The 15,183-nt window shown below is 39.5% G+C and overlaps 1 long non-coding RNA gene across 2 annotated transcripts; it reads left to right on the top strand.

The window, feature by feature from the left end:
- Positions 1-7,145: 7,145 nt before the first annotated feature.
- LOC116605647 lies at positions 7,146-14,012 on the top strand. Of its 2 annotated transcripts, none has more exons than XR_007305337.1 (4): positions 7,146-7,879; positions 8,206-8,328; positions 9,440-9,516; positions 13,945-14,012. It is a non-coding gene; the product is annotated as an uncharacterized LOC116605647 (long non-coding RNA). The 2 variants fall into 2 exon arrangements; XR_004291597.2 differs by lacking the exon at positions 13,945-14,012 and adding an exon at positions 9,628-10,119.
- The last annotated feature ends 1,171 nt before the right edge of the window (positions 14,013-15,183 follow it).

Below are 15,183 nucleotides of genomic sequence, written 5' to 3'. Positions count from 1 at the left end.
TTCAATCACAGTCGTGGCATATTAACTTTATCAAAACAGTATATATTAAAACAAAATTCCGCTTTGATGACAACCAAATGGGCCACCCTGGCGAATAAGACAAGGCCTGCAACAGGGTAAACATTTCCAACTATGTGTGATTTCTGAATTTTTTTTTTCAAAAGCGGGTATTCGTACCATAGCATGGCATAAAAGGGTATAGTGGTTGTGGTACGGGTAGAGGTTGGTGGCAGGGGTGAGAACGGGAGTGTAATATGGGATAGTGCTAACTGGAGTTGGGCTGTCAGGAGGGAACGGGGTAGTGAGGGTGCGGATGGAAGACAGATGTTGCTGATAAGAAGCGACATACATACCATGGCATCTACGGAGAAGGGGGAGGTATAAAAAGGGGGTAGTGGGTAGGGAATGTATAGAACTAGAAGCGAAAAAGGCTGATAAAGGGTACATGCTGATGAGAAAACAACAAAGGATCAAGGAAATACATCTAAAATTTAAGCAGCCTCGCATAGTACAGGGTTTATCATCTGGGGGTAAGACCAAGTACTAGTCAAATGAGACGGGAAGTGGTAAAACTAAGAACCTCCTCTACCCACTATCACCTACTATCCCCTTCTTATACCTCCCCTCCCCCTAGATACCCCTTGTATGCCTCCCCTTTTCCCTTCACCCAAAGTGCCATGGTACGAATACCCGCTTTTAACCAGAAACAAAAGCGCGTGCAGTCATGTCATACGTACAGTGATGAATATAGTTTTTTCTTTACAATCTTATTACAAATGTGACTCATCACAACCTTTTACTGTAACAACGTAAGAATGTTTTTTACGGGTAAAAAGAAACGGAGGGCGAAGTGCAAAGCTGGCGTGACGAATGTAAGCTTCTTAATTACTGGTGGAGGGCGGTCTTCGCATGCTGGAATGTTAGTGGAAGAACATGTCTATTGCCTAAGTAACTGACCGTGGAGGTTACTACGGAAATTAATGTTCACATCCTAAAAAGCTTGTATGGAGTAGACATTTAAATAAGGTTTCGCAAATGTCGTGAGCTTTAATTGAGTTGAGATCGGAAAAAATAAAACGATCGTAATGTTTCTACCAAAACGACGCTAAACTTGGTATACACGAAATTAATAGAAAGGTAGAAGTAGTTAATATTACATACCGACTTATTTTCCGTCAGTTTCCGTCATACCGACAACAAAGCTCAATTCAGATTCTCTTGCCCTTTCTCAACAAATATATAATATTTTGAACCACTAGGAAGACAATTAACTGGGTTATTTGAATGAATGAAAAACTGTCGGGCATTTAGTTCATCACAGCTCATTTGCCTAAGCCACTGTCCGGCGTCCTCGATTCCATGCGACGCCATTTTCTGCCATTTGTCATGACATCAGCCGACGCTTTGACGAAGGCGATGTTTTGCGAAGTTTTATTACATTTATAACATTAGATAGTATGCTCGCCTGTTATAGTTTTTAAACAAATAAATATCATGACAATAAAGTATAAGGGTCAACTTATCTCATGTTAGCAAATCAACTTTCTAAGAAAGGAAAGTTAAAAGCCGAGACTCACAGCATAGCTAAAACTGTTATTTTACTTAATCTAAGTGAACTTTGAGCACCTATTTCCACCTGGTTTTAAAATTATTAAACGATTACGAGCTTGCATGGTTTTACCCACTCCAAGCCGCAAAGCACGCATGTAATTATATTCTAAATATCTCGAAAAGGCATGGGAATCGCTGGTAAGTTTGTATTGGACGTTTGATAAGAATTCCTTTAGGAATATGTCTGGGAGGTCTGATTTCCGTAGCAACCTTTATTAAGAGCAATAAGTCCTTTAATAGCATAGACATGCAACAACAGCCAATAATTATGATTGCTTCTAAAAACATTTTTGGTACACCTAGTCATAGACTCGTTTTATGAAAATCATGTACAATATATGAATCACCAGCTAATAAACTATCGGTGTATGAAAGATGGGCTCCAGATCCTAACGCGTTAAAAAATAGGAGGATAAATTCAAAAGTGTGTCATTCACTCAGTCTCGACTAAATCTTTGTTCTAGCCGTAGAAGCGTGCGTAAATAGCAAAATAATGAAATTAACAAGTGACCGTGCATTCCAGCATAGCATGCGTTAAAAATAAACTTCCCTCTTTTTCTCCAAAATTGTGTTTATTTGGACTAAATAAAATTTTTTGTTATTATGCGTGAACATTACTCTTTGGGATGAGGCACAATTTAGAAAATGAAAACGAATAAAACGCTCAAAATATAATTTTATTCACGTCCTAGAGATTTTATGCTAATAAGTCGAGCATGATTTTTATTGTAAATTTCCTCTTCGCATTATCATGGGGGGCAAGACACCGAGAGAGTGGGTAGAAAATTAGCGAAGGATACCTCTTAAGCCTTTTTGAAGCTAGAAACATAACTTTTGGTACTCCGCCTGAAAAAGGAAAATGCCATTTATATGATAGTGTAGGCTGTTTCATTTATGAAAGATGTTTTACCAGCTTTTAAGCAAAGCGATTCAATCGAATCAAAATGTAAACATATATATGTATGACCAATGATTGATATTAACCAAAAAAAAAATACTTGCAAAATAAGTTCTCTATGACAAGAGTCATCAAACTGTCATGTGACCCATAGTCCCTAATTTGTCAGGTTAAAACGGTTAAAATCGAGAGAGTCCTCTTGTCTAAAAACTAATTTAAACCACGCAGTGCATGTTGCAGTGCTCCAAAAAGGTTAGTGAAAAAAAAGTTAGAAGACCCATTTTTAGCTATGGTTGCAAATCAGGCAGCCTTTGTTACATATATCAATCAATCAATCGTTTTAAAAAACCATCTTGCAGTCGTAACTGAATTACAGGTTTGTCAGCAACATCAACTAATAGCAACTAATACAAACAACACAATATTCATTGGTACTTTACAGTGATAAAATTGTTGAACCTATTAGTTCTGCCCGAGGAGGCGTAGCGCGACTGTGAACCATCTCTGAGGTTGTACTTTAGGTCAGTCACCACCGGCTCCTTAAGGATCCCGGACAGGAGACCGCGGGCTTTACAGCTGGTTACAAATTTCTTACAGGCCACCTCTCTTCTAAAACACAATGGTTCTAGACTCGCTCGGAGTAGAGCTTCTTCATAAGACACCCCAGGAAGGATGGTGCGCAGGGCCTTCCTCTGCACTGACTCCAGCAGCTCGCTGAGGTAACCCGGTAGCGCGGCCCATGCTGAAGAGGCGTACTCGAGGGTTGAGCGTACAATGGAGCAGCATACTGTGACCAGGTCTGGGAGGCGAGACCGCTCTTCTGCAGCACCCGGAGGCCGTAGAGACGCTTCATTGCTTTCTTGAATATGGTTTCGCAATGTAAATTCCATGACAGATCATCAGAGATGGAGACACCCAATAGCTTATAGCTTGAAACTCGCTCTATAACAAAATCGCCAATTAAGAGGGGGCTTAAAACCGTAGACTTATAATGCAAGAAATCGATTACCATTTCTTTACATTTCTTTGGGTTTAGTCGCATGTTTCGTTGTGTTGCGTAGCGACTGATGCTAGAAGCTACAATTGGCAGTAGCTTGGGGAATTGCGGGGTATGAATTCAAGAACTGTAGCGTCGTCCACGTATTTAAGCCTGGTGCTCCACTCATCAGCAAGTCTATTCACGAGTACCGCGAACAAAAGGGGCGCCAGCCTGATCCCTTGGGGAATACCACCACGGGGTAATATCTGGGATGACCATTTATCTTCGATCCGCACTCTTTGTTGGCGATCAACTAGAAATGCGCTAACCCAGCGTGTGGTACATTCATGCACACCTAATATTTCAAGTTCTTGTTGCAAGGCATGGTGGTCCACGAGATCAAAGCCCTTGCTGAAATCTGAGAAGAAGATTCTTGTGTAACTACTTCCCCTGTCCAAAGACTCAAGAATAGTATGCAGGAAATAAACAAGCGCTTGCGTGGTAGACTTTCCCGCCACTGCGAACTGTTTATCATCAAGGCGGTTCTGCACCTGGTTAAATAATGAACTAATGGCGAAACCTTCCAGTACCTTGGACAGTTGGGACGTAAGCGAGATCGGACGCAGATCGGAATTCACAGTCTTAGGGGGATTACACTTGGGAATTGGCGACACAATAGACTCCTTGAGCTCATCTGGAATGTAACCCTGGATAACAGATGCATTGTAGATATCCCACACTACCGGTGCTAACTCAAATGCAAAGTCAATCCAAATCCTGTTGGGGGTGGAGTCGGGACCAGAAGACTTGTTTCCCCTGACTTCCTTTAGCGGGCGGTATGCAGTACGGTCGTCAATCAGAAACTCGGGAGGGGTAGGGTAGAATCTTCCCGGTTCAGGGGGGACAGCGCGGTGAAGTCTGCTGTGAGACCGCCAATGAATTGGTTGAACTGCTCGGCCAGAGTCTCCACTGTCGGGCACTGATCGTTCAGCATCTGTAGGTACCACGGGGAGGCGCTGATTTCTCCTTTGAATCTTTTTATCTCACCCCACCATCGTTTGATGTTAGTGGCTTTGAGGGCGGCTACTTTGTTGTCATAGTAGCGTTTTTTTGCTACAGAACATTCCAGCTGTACTGCGTTTCGGTACTGCTTGAACGCCTCTGACTTCTTGCCTGAGTTGTGAAGGGCGGCTTGGCGGCTAGCAATAAGGGACTTCAGCTTGGGACTTCGGTTTGTCTGAGGAGGAACATTTGACCTTTCTGAGAGGGAGGTAGACATCAACAGCAGTGGAGAGTAGCTTGGAGAAGGTGTCGAACTTGTCTGTGACAAGGAACTGGTCAAACACTGTTGGCCAAGACTGTTTGGTTATCCAGGATCCGAAATCCCTGATGCGGCTAGGTCTCACGTCCCGTTTCCAAGTAGATATGTTCGTGTTCTTAACCAGTAAGCAAGTATCAGCTGGAGCGATCGAGATCGTATAATGATCACTCGTTCCCAATTTCGGCAATTGACTGGGAGAGCAGTAAAGGTTTTTACGATTCGTCAAACACCAGTCCAATATGCCGGTATCCCTGGTCAAAACCTTTATGACTTGGTCAAGACCAGTCATGCGTTTTGCCTCAGCAAGTAATAAGCCAGTACTAGTGGGGTTGAAGTCGCCGGCAATTAGTATTAGGCCTTCGGGATGCTGCCGTAGGAATGACTCAACGTTAGACTGGAGATGTAGCAGCAGGACTTGGTTTTCATTTGCACCGCATCTGGTAGGGTGGTACACAGCAGCCACGAGGACCATAGATACGCTACGAGGGAGCCGATTGGGTCTGAGCTTAATCCAAACGGATTCGACCTCGGGTATCTAAAAGTCGCTAAGGCGAGTGCAAGGGAAGGATGAATGGATGTAGATGCATACTCCTCCTGCAAAGGATGGTCTGTCCCGTCTGAAACAAATGAAGTCCGATAAGTGAATGGCGGAATCCGGAATGGCAGCACTCAATCAGGTTTCGCTGACTGCCACAATATTAGCTCCATTATTATCCACCACCGCTTGTAGTTCGTCAATCTTAGGTGCAATAGATCGAGCATTGCAGTAGATGATATTGGGTAGGAAGAACGGCGATCTTGGGACAGGTGCAACAGGGTCGGGCGATGCCGGGGACTCTGTGGTAAGATCCAACACAGGGGGACCGTGATAGTTTTTGCGTTTAGACCCAGCACGTTTTCTCCGATAAGGCTTCCTTATTCCCAGATTATTGAGCGTTGACCACAATTCGGCGGAGATACGTTGTTTGGGACATGTTTTCCGGAAGGACTTTAGTTCGGAGCTGTTGTAGCTAACTCTGCTTGAAGGCTCCAAGCCAATCCAAGATGGCGGGTCGAGTTCTGTCTCGGTGCCGAGGGGAAACCAAGGAGGCCATAAAACACCCAGCAGATGTTCGTGGTTGAGAAAAAGTACACAAGGATGAGTATCGGGATATTACAAACGATACTAGGCGACATACTGACTTCAAGGGCGAACAGAATAGGTTCACAGACGCAACGATACGGAGCTACGAATTTTACAACCGGCAGCCATGAGCGCCGCTGACCATATGCTGACCATATGCCGATGACCGTATGCTAGCTCAAAGGTAAACCCCCGTGAGCCAACTAAGAGGTCATCAATGACAATTAATTTTATAATTTTAAATAGAAGCTTTAAACGACCAGAAAGGAGTAATGCGCCATTAAAATTGTTGTGTGTTGTTGTGAACAATAATGCGATAAATTTTAGTGAAGGAAAGAACCAAATACTTCCGATCTTCAAGATTTCTAAGAAATGATAATGTTAATGTGAATGATTTAAAAAGTTTTGAGATTAGCTTAGAAACTTTGAGTAAAACAGCCTTCTAACTCAAACCCCCAAATGCACTGTTGAGTCGCATTTCTCCTCAGAAGCTCTCATCCATCATATCTATATTTTAGTGCGTTTCCTGAAAAAAAAATTAAAGAATTCGGCTAGAAAAGTTGCTCACGTTAAATTTTGAAATGTTTGAAAGTTTGTGCTCAAGTACAGGCTTGGGTTTATTATCATTGAGCTAGGTAGAAAGCCTAATAAGTTATCTCATTCCTGTGAAACGATGACTTAAAATGGCGTCGCATGGAATCGAGGACGCCGGACAGTGGCTTAAGCAAATGAGCATCTGTTCCGTAGACTGTACTGCGTTATTATAAAGTAGTTAAAATCGCAAGTGTATCGTCGGGTTTCCTGTGGTGTCACGTGAATGGGCGCGCAGGGTAATGTAGGAGAATAAGAGTTGAATGAATTCATAGATCCGACGCGCGCACGAATATCAGAAAGCAGCAAATAGAAGCCAGCGAAGTGCAACCCAAATGTCCCACAAAAGTCCCACAAATTGTACAACATGTCGGATGCGGCCAGTGAGTCTTGCTCGAATTTATCTAAAATACAGATGTTTTTAGGGGTTTTTCTGCGACTTGGAAAAAAAACACGGTCACCTAAGATGATATGGAAACTTGTCTTGTTGTCCAAGCTTGGTGAAAATCTTGTAGAAAAGCATAGATAACTACGAGTTCGGTTGTTAAATAGAAACAGAACGAATCCAGCTCAAAATACGAAAACTTGGAATTGATAAGATAAAGCCGTGCTCTTTTCGGTAGGTTCATCGTGTCTATGTGTTTTCAAAGCTATTTTTGTCAACTTGCAGGGATTAAAGTGCGGGGAAAAGTAGAAGAGAAAGCCAAATTCGCTGTTTACGCCTTACTTTTAACTTCAATTGTCATCGGCAAACGTCAAGATTTACAGAAAAATTACAAACGGCAGTCTCATTCATATTTGTAATTGGAGTAACCTAGGTAATATCAAAAACAAGTTTAATGGTAGGGCTTGAACTGATCTTGTAAGTGGTTTGTTTGCTTTTTGTTTTTCGTTTCTTCCTAGTAAATTTGAGTCCCAACTCTACAATAAATGTGGCCGGTAAAAAAAAAAGGGCTAGTACTTTCTATGTTGACCGGAAAATGCTTAATTGCTTGACAAGATTCACAGAATAAATATGTCAAAGCAATCTTTTTCGCCGTCGATTGCCGACTTTTTGTGGGACATTTGTGGGACCACATGGCTGCTATTGCATCATCTCTTTCCTGATTGGCTATTCGTGCGCGCGTGATTGACATGTCGGATCTATGAATTTGAATAGGTTCCCGCAGGCGCTCACTATCGGGGGTTTTTGGCGTCTGGAAAACCTAGTTTGCTTTAAATATCCGACAAAATGAATGGGTTAGCGCTGAAGATGAGGATGTCTAATACTATTATGCCGAATTTGGTGGAGCTACGTGTTAAATATCATGCTACTGCTACCCCCAAGTGTTTCGTCTTTCATTGCATCGAGTTGAGGTAAGATTTGTCTCGATTTACTTATCTTTATAAAAAAGTACTCAAGTACCACTTCACAAACACAAGTATCATTTACGATACACTTTTTGTCTGAGAACCTTTTTAATGAGAACGTTCAGCCTAAGATTTCGGTAAACGTTAGCAACATGCTAAGAACATGCCGAGGCCCATATAGAAGCCATAAAAATATTAGAGCGATGAGTTCTAAACAATGAAGAATCAAATTGTGTTCATTTGCGACTTATAATCCTATTGTTATATTTTATCATTTAGGTAATTCTGTATTAAACATCTATTTGTATGTGATTTACCATATCTTTTTTCAGGGAATTGGCTGTGCCTATCTCATCTTAACATGGAATCCTCTGTAACAATTATGTAGACCATGGAATAGCTTGTTACTCAGTTCAAGGTGACTCCCTTGCAAAGCTTACAATCTTCCAGACCAGGTAAGGCTTATACTAAGCTTATCTTAGCCATTCCCTCAAATCATTCACAAATATAACTTCATTTTTGTTATCATCCTGGTTGAATTATTATGTCAAATAGTAGGTGACTTGCTGCATAAAAACCCAGTTCCCGATAAAAGGTAAATAGCATCTTAATTCAAATAATCAGCTTCTTACTGACTCTATGAATTAACATAGTAGTCTGTGCACCATAAAGTGGCCCTGCCCACCCCCTCTTGGAGATTTTGGGAGAAATATAAAATGTGAAATCTTAAGGCCCATTTGTTTGTCAGAAAATTGCCTGGGACCATACAACAAAATAGACAAAAAAGCAAGAAATAAATTGAATGAATAAAGAAAATCAAATAAATAAATGAATAAATAAATAAAGTACAATAAAATAAATAAATAATTTGATATTAATCAATAAATTAATGCTATAAAATAATTTTTTATTTATATAAATATTCATAGAATAAAAAAGAAAAAAAGAATAAGTAAATGAATACATGAAAAATGAGTAAAGAGATAAATAAAAAATAACTAAATAGATAAATGAAGAAATTAAGATATAGTTAACAAATACTTGAATAATTAAACGAATAAATTGATAGATGAATAGGTACATAAAATAATTTAATGAATAAATAAATAATTGATAAATGAAAAATAAATGAATAAGTAGATAAATAAGATAAATGAATAAGCAAAGTAATATAAAAAATAAGTAGAGATAAATATAAAACATGATAACTAAATAAATAAATAAATAAATAAATAAATAAATAAATAAATAAATAAATAAATAAATAAATAAATAAATAAATAAATAAATAAATAAATAAATAAATAAATAATTCAATAAATAAATAATTCAATAAAATGATTAAATAAATATGAAATAAATGAATATATGAATTAATAAAACTTAATTAATTTATAAACAAATGTAAATCAATAATTATTTAGATAATGAAAATGAATTATTAACTAAAAAATATATATATAAATAAAACAAAAAGTGCCCTCCCCCCACACACATGAATGCAAGACAGTATCATATGTAAAAAGCATTGTTTCTCAGTCACTGTGTCATGATTGCTTACACCAGATGATGTGGACTTGTCAACAAACTCATCAGACAGTGGAGAAGTACCACCACATGTTCAAGATGCCATGAATAGAAGAGTGAGTTTATCATGTAATTATATCTGTGTGTGTGTGTTAGTTTAATGTGCCGCTAGCGCCCTGTGTATCCATTATGGCCTTAGAATCTCATCCTCGATCAACTCTTCTTAGCTAAAAATACGGCAGTAGACTGGCAATCTTGCCGCGAAGTCTGCTAAACTGTTCAAATTGACGAAAGTCTCTTCGGAAAAAGAAAGAATCATCGCGGCCACGAGGTCAAAGGTCAGTGGTTCTTCGGCGGAATAGAGGAAGATTCCAGAAAATGTTTTATGCAGAGCAACGCTCAGAGGGAGTATTATTATCATTGTTCAAGAAATGGATCGAGCCCGAGACAACGATAATTTCGAATTGTTGGAGATAATACATAAACCTAGAGAAGCACGGATACATCCATGACACTGTGAACCACTCGACCGAATTTGTTAACGAATATGGAGAACACACAAGGACACTGGCAAAGGCGCGACTGCCGTGGCGATTAATGCAGAAAGATAATGACTTATTCACTTTTTAAATGATGATGTCAAGAAAATGTACCCATGTGAATAAATACAATGTAAAGAATATCCAAATAAACATAACTCCGTTCTCTAATCCTCAAAAGTATCAAATTTAGATGTATATCACTTTTGGTATGCTCTTAAATTTGTTACTGGTTTTCCTTAATATTTTCACCATTTAAGCGTTTCAGGCACACCCATATAGCTTTGTTGACCTTGTCTACGCAACCCCCCCTTCCCCTCATCTAGTTGTTTGCTGCATTGTTTGAATAGGGGACAAACTTCACCACACCTAACCTCACCCCACCCCTATTCTCAGTCGGACCTCAAACTGTGTGCTAGTAAGATTAGTATATGATAATTCCCTCCATTGCCATCTTGTTTATCTTCTTTTTTTTGGAACAGAGGGCCGTTCTTTGCGAATTTCGCGAACGGATGTGAGAAAGTTCGCGAGAAAATACTGCAAATCTGCTTGAATATATTTAATTACCCTCCTTCTCCCCATTGGCATTAGTGTTCTAAAACCCGTAAAATCGGTAAATAGGATCACTGTGCATTACTGGCGTCTTACCAAGGCACCGTAGCCAGGATTTTGAGCGGGGTGGTTCGTTTTTTTCATTTCAGAGGACCAAATTTCCGGTATACCCCTCCCTCGCCTGACTACATTAGGCAATCAATACTTCAAATAAATTCAATCTTGTATTTAAAATGTTATTAATAGGGTGCTTTTTAACATACAGCGATATATATAGCATATTACGTCAAAATCGTACCCAGTCTCCAACCGTAGAATAAAACAAGATGGCGTCGCAATGTATAAAGCCAGAGCGATTGCGGAATCGACGTGTGGACGGAAAACTTTTGAATACGGAAAGAAAAAGTTGCGGATTCATTCGATTCCGTATACGTGTGGACAGGGCCTAAAACTAAAGAACATTCGTACTGCATAACCTAAGCGACTCTGAGCTGTGGTAGGACAGGCGCGTGAATAGGGTGGTTAATACACTCATTTAAACAGCGCAGATTAGAGGTCAGGCACATAAACGTTCAAGTCCGTATAATCTTTTCGTATCACGGACTCCAATGCCTGGTGCACACTAGTGACAATATGACATAACGACATGGACGCGCGCACTCGGTTTAGCCCGACATAACGACATGCACATAATGACATAAAGGAAAAAAACGTTTTTTTTTTCTTATGTCGTTATGCCGGGCTTATGTCAAAATGTCAAACCATTCGCACGTGAACATACGAAGATAAAAGTGCGCGCGCCCATGTCGGTATATGTCGTTATGTCACTAGTGTGCACCAGGCATAAGTATTCGCCTGTAGGTTAAGCCAGAGGGTGATACCCGCAGTCGTAATCTTTCTTCCCCTTTTTTGCATTGTTTATTACCTATACTATAGAAATAGATCTGATGACGACCTCGAAGTGCGTAAAAAGTATAGTCAAATAAATAGTGGTGGCATCACAAAAACGAATAGTAAAGTATCGTTGACTACATTATCTACTCGTTAAAAAATGTTGGTTTTGTTAATGTTAGGCCTGTAGGCTTAGTATTAGAATGATACCGTGTTGGTTTTCTGACTTTATAGGTGGTGCCATCACAAATGCGAATTGTAAAGTATGATGGGCTATATTATGTACTAAATAAAATAAATATTGATTTTGATTGTATTGTTTTTCATTACATATGCGTTTCATCATAAATCTCGCACTGGTTGTGTATGTCCGTTATTGATGGTTGTAAGCTTTTAGGATGAAATGTCGTGCTAGAACTAGCAGATCCTATAGCGCACGAGATTCGCGGCAAGGCAAGGCAGGTTACATAAAAGAAACCAATATTTTATTGCATCGTTTATCTGTTTCTATACATATACCGCCCGAATAGATGATATAATTTCTGAATCTTCTTATAGTTGCCTTTGGTCCACATTTCGCTGGATATGAATTATAGCTAAGTGCTATAGACTGCCCCAAGTCGCCCTCTTTGATTTTCCCTAATTAGAACGCGCGATCTAATTAGGCATTTTCCTCAGTAAAAGCTGTTTCTCACTAGCGGGCGTTACACAATTGCGGCGCACCCCCCCACCCCCTTGGCGGCCAAAAAATGGGTCATTTCTTATTACGGAATCTCCAAATACTATGACTTTTCCATGTTATACCCATGACTGCGCACCAATCCTGGGTACGCGCCTGACTAGGATGCAAGGGCAAGAGGAAGCGCAAACGAAAGCGCAACCCAAGAGAGAATCAGTCAAACACAATGTTTTTTCTCTTCTGTCATCATGTCCATTTGTCACTAGTGTGCACCAGGCATGACCCTTCCGCTTGCGTTCCAGTGAGAATCGGAAAATTACGTGTTCTGCGCTTGCGCTTACGTGTGTAAGAACCAACCTTAAGCGAAGCAAGTCATCATGTGTCATAAGCACAATAAAATTAAATTGCGCCTGAGAAAATAATAATAATAATGATGATAAAATATTACTAGCGGAAAGTGATTGGCGGCGTATCTACTTATCTACCAATTTGGTTGTCATACGGTGCTATAAATAAATAAATTTGATATAATGGATACTGCGTAAAGTGAATATAAAAATACAGTCTTTTTTTGAAAAAAAGCTCTATTGTTAGGTATACATTTATTATTATTATTATTATTATTATTATTATTATTATTATTATTATTATTATTATTATTATTATTATTATTATTATTATTATTTATTTATGAATTTGCAAACTAGAAAGCATTGGTGATTATATTCGCAACAGATCAGATCGATCGCACGCTTTTGAAGGGGCTACAAAAACGATTATTTCTCCGTCTTAAAAAATCTAAACTTGACAAAACTTGATACAGTATTGTAAAGGTATTTTCGTGAAACGAGATTTGGCCATTTTTCACCCTACGAGAAACGTGAAATCGTCCATTTCGACGTCCGTGAAACGTGATTTAACGTTTTAGAAGGCCATTTTTCGGTCCGTGAAACGTGAAAAAGCCATTTTACCTGGCCCGTGAAACGTGAAAAAGCCATTTTACCTGGCCCGTGAAACGTGAAAAAGCCATTTTACCTGGCCCGTGAAACGTGAAAAAGCCATTTTACCTGGCCCGTGAAACGTGAAAAAGCCATTTTACCTGGCCCGTGAAACGTGAAAAAAGCCATTTTACCAGGCCCGTGAAACGTGAAAAAGCCATTTTACCAGGCCCGTGAAACGTGAAAAAGCCATTTTACCTGGCCCGTGAAACGTGAAAAAGCCATTTTACCTGGCCCGTGAAACGTGGTCCATACCCCCCTTTACCAGCCTGTTGATAGACCTATTGATCTTGTCCGAAGAAATCATTGTATGAAAAATCCGACGGTTTTGACGTTCCCACGGCAACATACAATTGAAACAATTTTCAATTATATTTTCCTGCGCTACAAAATTATGCTCCAGAAAATGAAACCATGTATTGTATAGAAGATGTATGTGATGTCGCCAAGTTTTTTTACCTTTGTCATACTCACCAAGCTGTGCTACCTTAATTTGACCTAAAAAAGCTAAAATTCGGCGCATGCGCATTAAAATTCAAAAACTTTGTATCAACCAATTTGTCTTAACAAACAAAAGAAAGACAACGATAGCATAATTGTAGCATTTGTAAATAAAGATTTTCATTTTTACCTAATTTCGAATAAACGTTATTTTTATACAAGTGTACTACAGTGCAAAAATGTGGAAAAAAATCGCAAAAAAAACTACTGAAAGTCAACCGAACTTTGAACTCTAGGTGTTTACTAATGACTATAACAGTCCTTGGAAGTCCTTAAAAGGCTGGGCCCATCAATCTATCATGTAGCTAGGAAATTTTCCAAGGTGCCAATTTATTTTTTCAGACTTTTTTTTTTTTAAATGTTAAAACATTTTTTTTCTTTTAGCCAGCCAGAAACGATGTAAAATGGATGCACATGATTGAATCAGGACACGGTCAACATTTGATTCGGCGGTGGTGGCGGTGAGGAGGGGAGGTGGGGGCGGTCTTAGCAGTCTCACTGCGAAAGCAACAATTTGCCAAATATTCGGATGAGATTTCCACAAAATTTCAAAACAAAAAACGTTTGGAGAGTGGGCATGAAACTTTCATGTTTGACTGTGAAAACGTGAAAAGAAGATGTTTTTCTCTCGCCGAAAGAACATGCTTTTGTCATGCGAATGGGTAGCCGCGATCGACACACCCAAACCTACTTTCCAACTGGTGCTGTAGCCTATCCAGATGCAAGCGATTTCTACCACCAGATCTCCAGTCGTCTGACTAGAAAACGCACTGACCCGAAATAAAAGTACACCAAGCGATATTATTACTATTCCCCCCGACTATGAAAAAAAATTTCCCTGAAAAAAATTTTTCGTGCCCCCCCCCCCTCCCCCCTCAAAAGGTAAATGGTAGGCCCCCCACCGCGCAGTGTGTGATAAGATGGTAGCCATTTTTGCAGAAGCGAATGTTACACAGCAGGTTTCACACTGCGCTACCTTCAGACTGACAATAACTGGGGGTTCATGCCCGTCAAACTACACATATGAAGGTGGAGATAGCGATGAAGATGGCGATAAAAGCGCCTTTATAAGATTCTCTTTATTAGAGAAAGCGCCTTTATTAGATGACTTTGATCGAGCAAAACGTTGTCAGTTTCGATTTGTCAAATATTGCCATATATAAGTTTTGTTCATTAAAAGCTTGCGTAGCTTCGGGAAAGTCGATATATTTTCTTCTGGAGCTAGGAACTAGTAGTTAGTATCCCTGTAGACCTTCCCCACCGCGACCACCAGATAAAATACACACAAAAAAATCCTTAGACTTGAAATCTTTGTCTAAATGATTGTAGTATCCTCCGCATCTAATAGAGGATCTCCATACAGTAGGTATTTCTGTTAAGAAAATACAAACAAGCAGCAAAAGCTTGTGATATTACACAATTGAATCCACGCCATAGGTAGTAGATCAGTTCTTGAACGGATTTTCTAATCAAACACGGAGAGCGCGTCGCAAACAAGGTAAATTCAGCCAAATAAGTGGGAATTTCCTGGTTTATTATAAGAATTTAGCCTAACAAACTCTGTTCCTATCGCCCTTGTATGATTGAAATAAACTACAACTATTTGGGTACCCTGTGTAAGCT

Source organism: Nematostella vectensis, chromosome 12, assembly GCF_932526225.1.
Source record: "Nematostella vectensis chromosome 12, jaNemVect1.1, whole genome shotgun sequence".
Taxonomy (NCBI): domain Eukaryota; kingdom Metazoa; phylum Cnidaria; class Anthozoa; order Actiniaria; family Edwardsiidae; genus Nematostella; species Nematostella vectensis.
The sequence above is the reverse complement of the archived record's forward strand: the minus strand, read 5'-3'. Positions and strand labels throughout refer to the sequence as shown.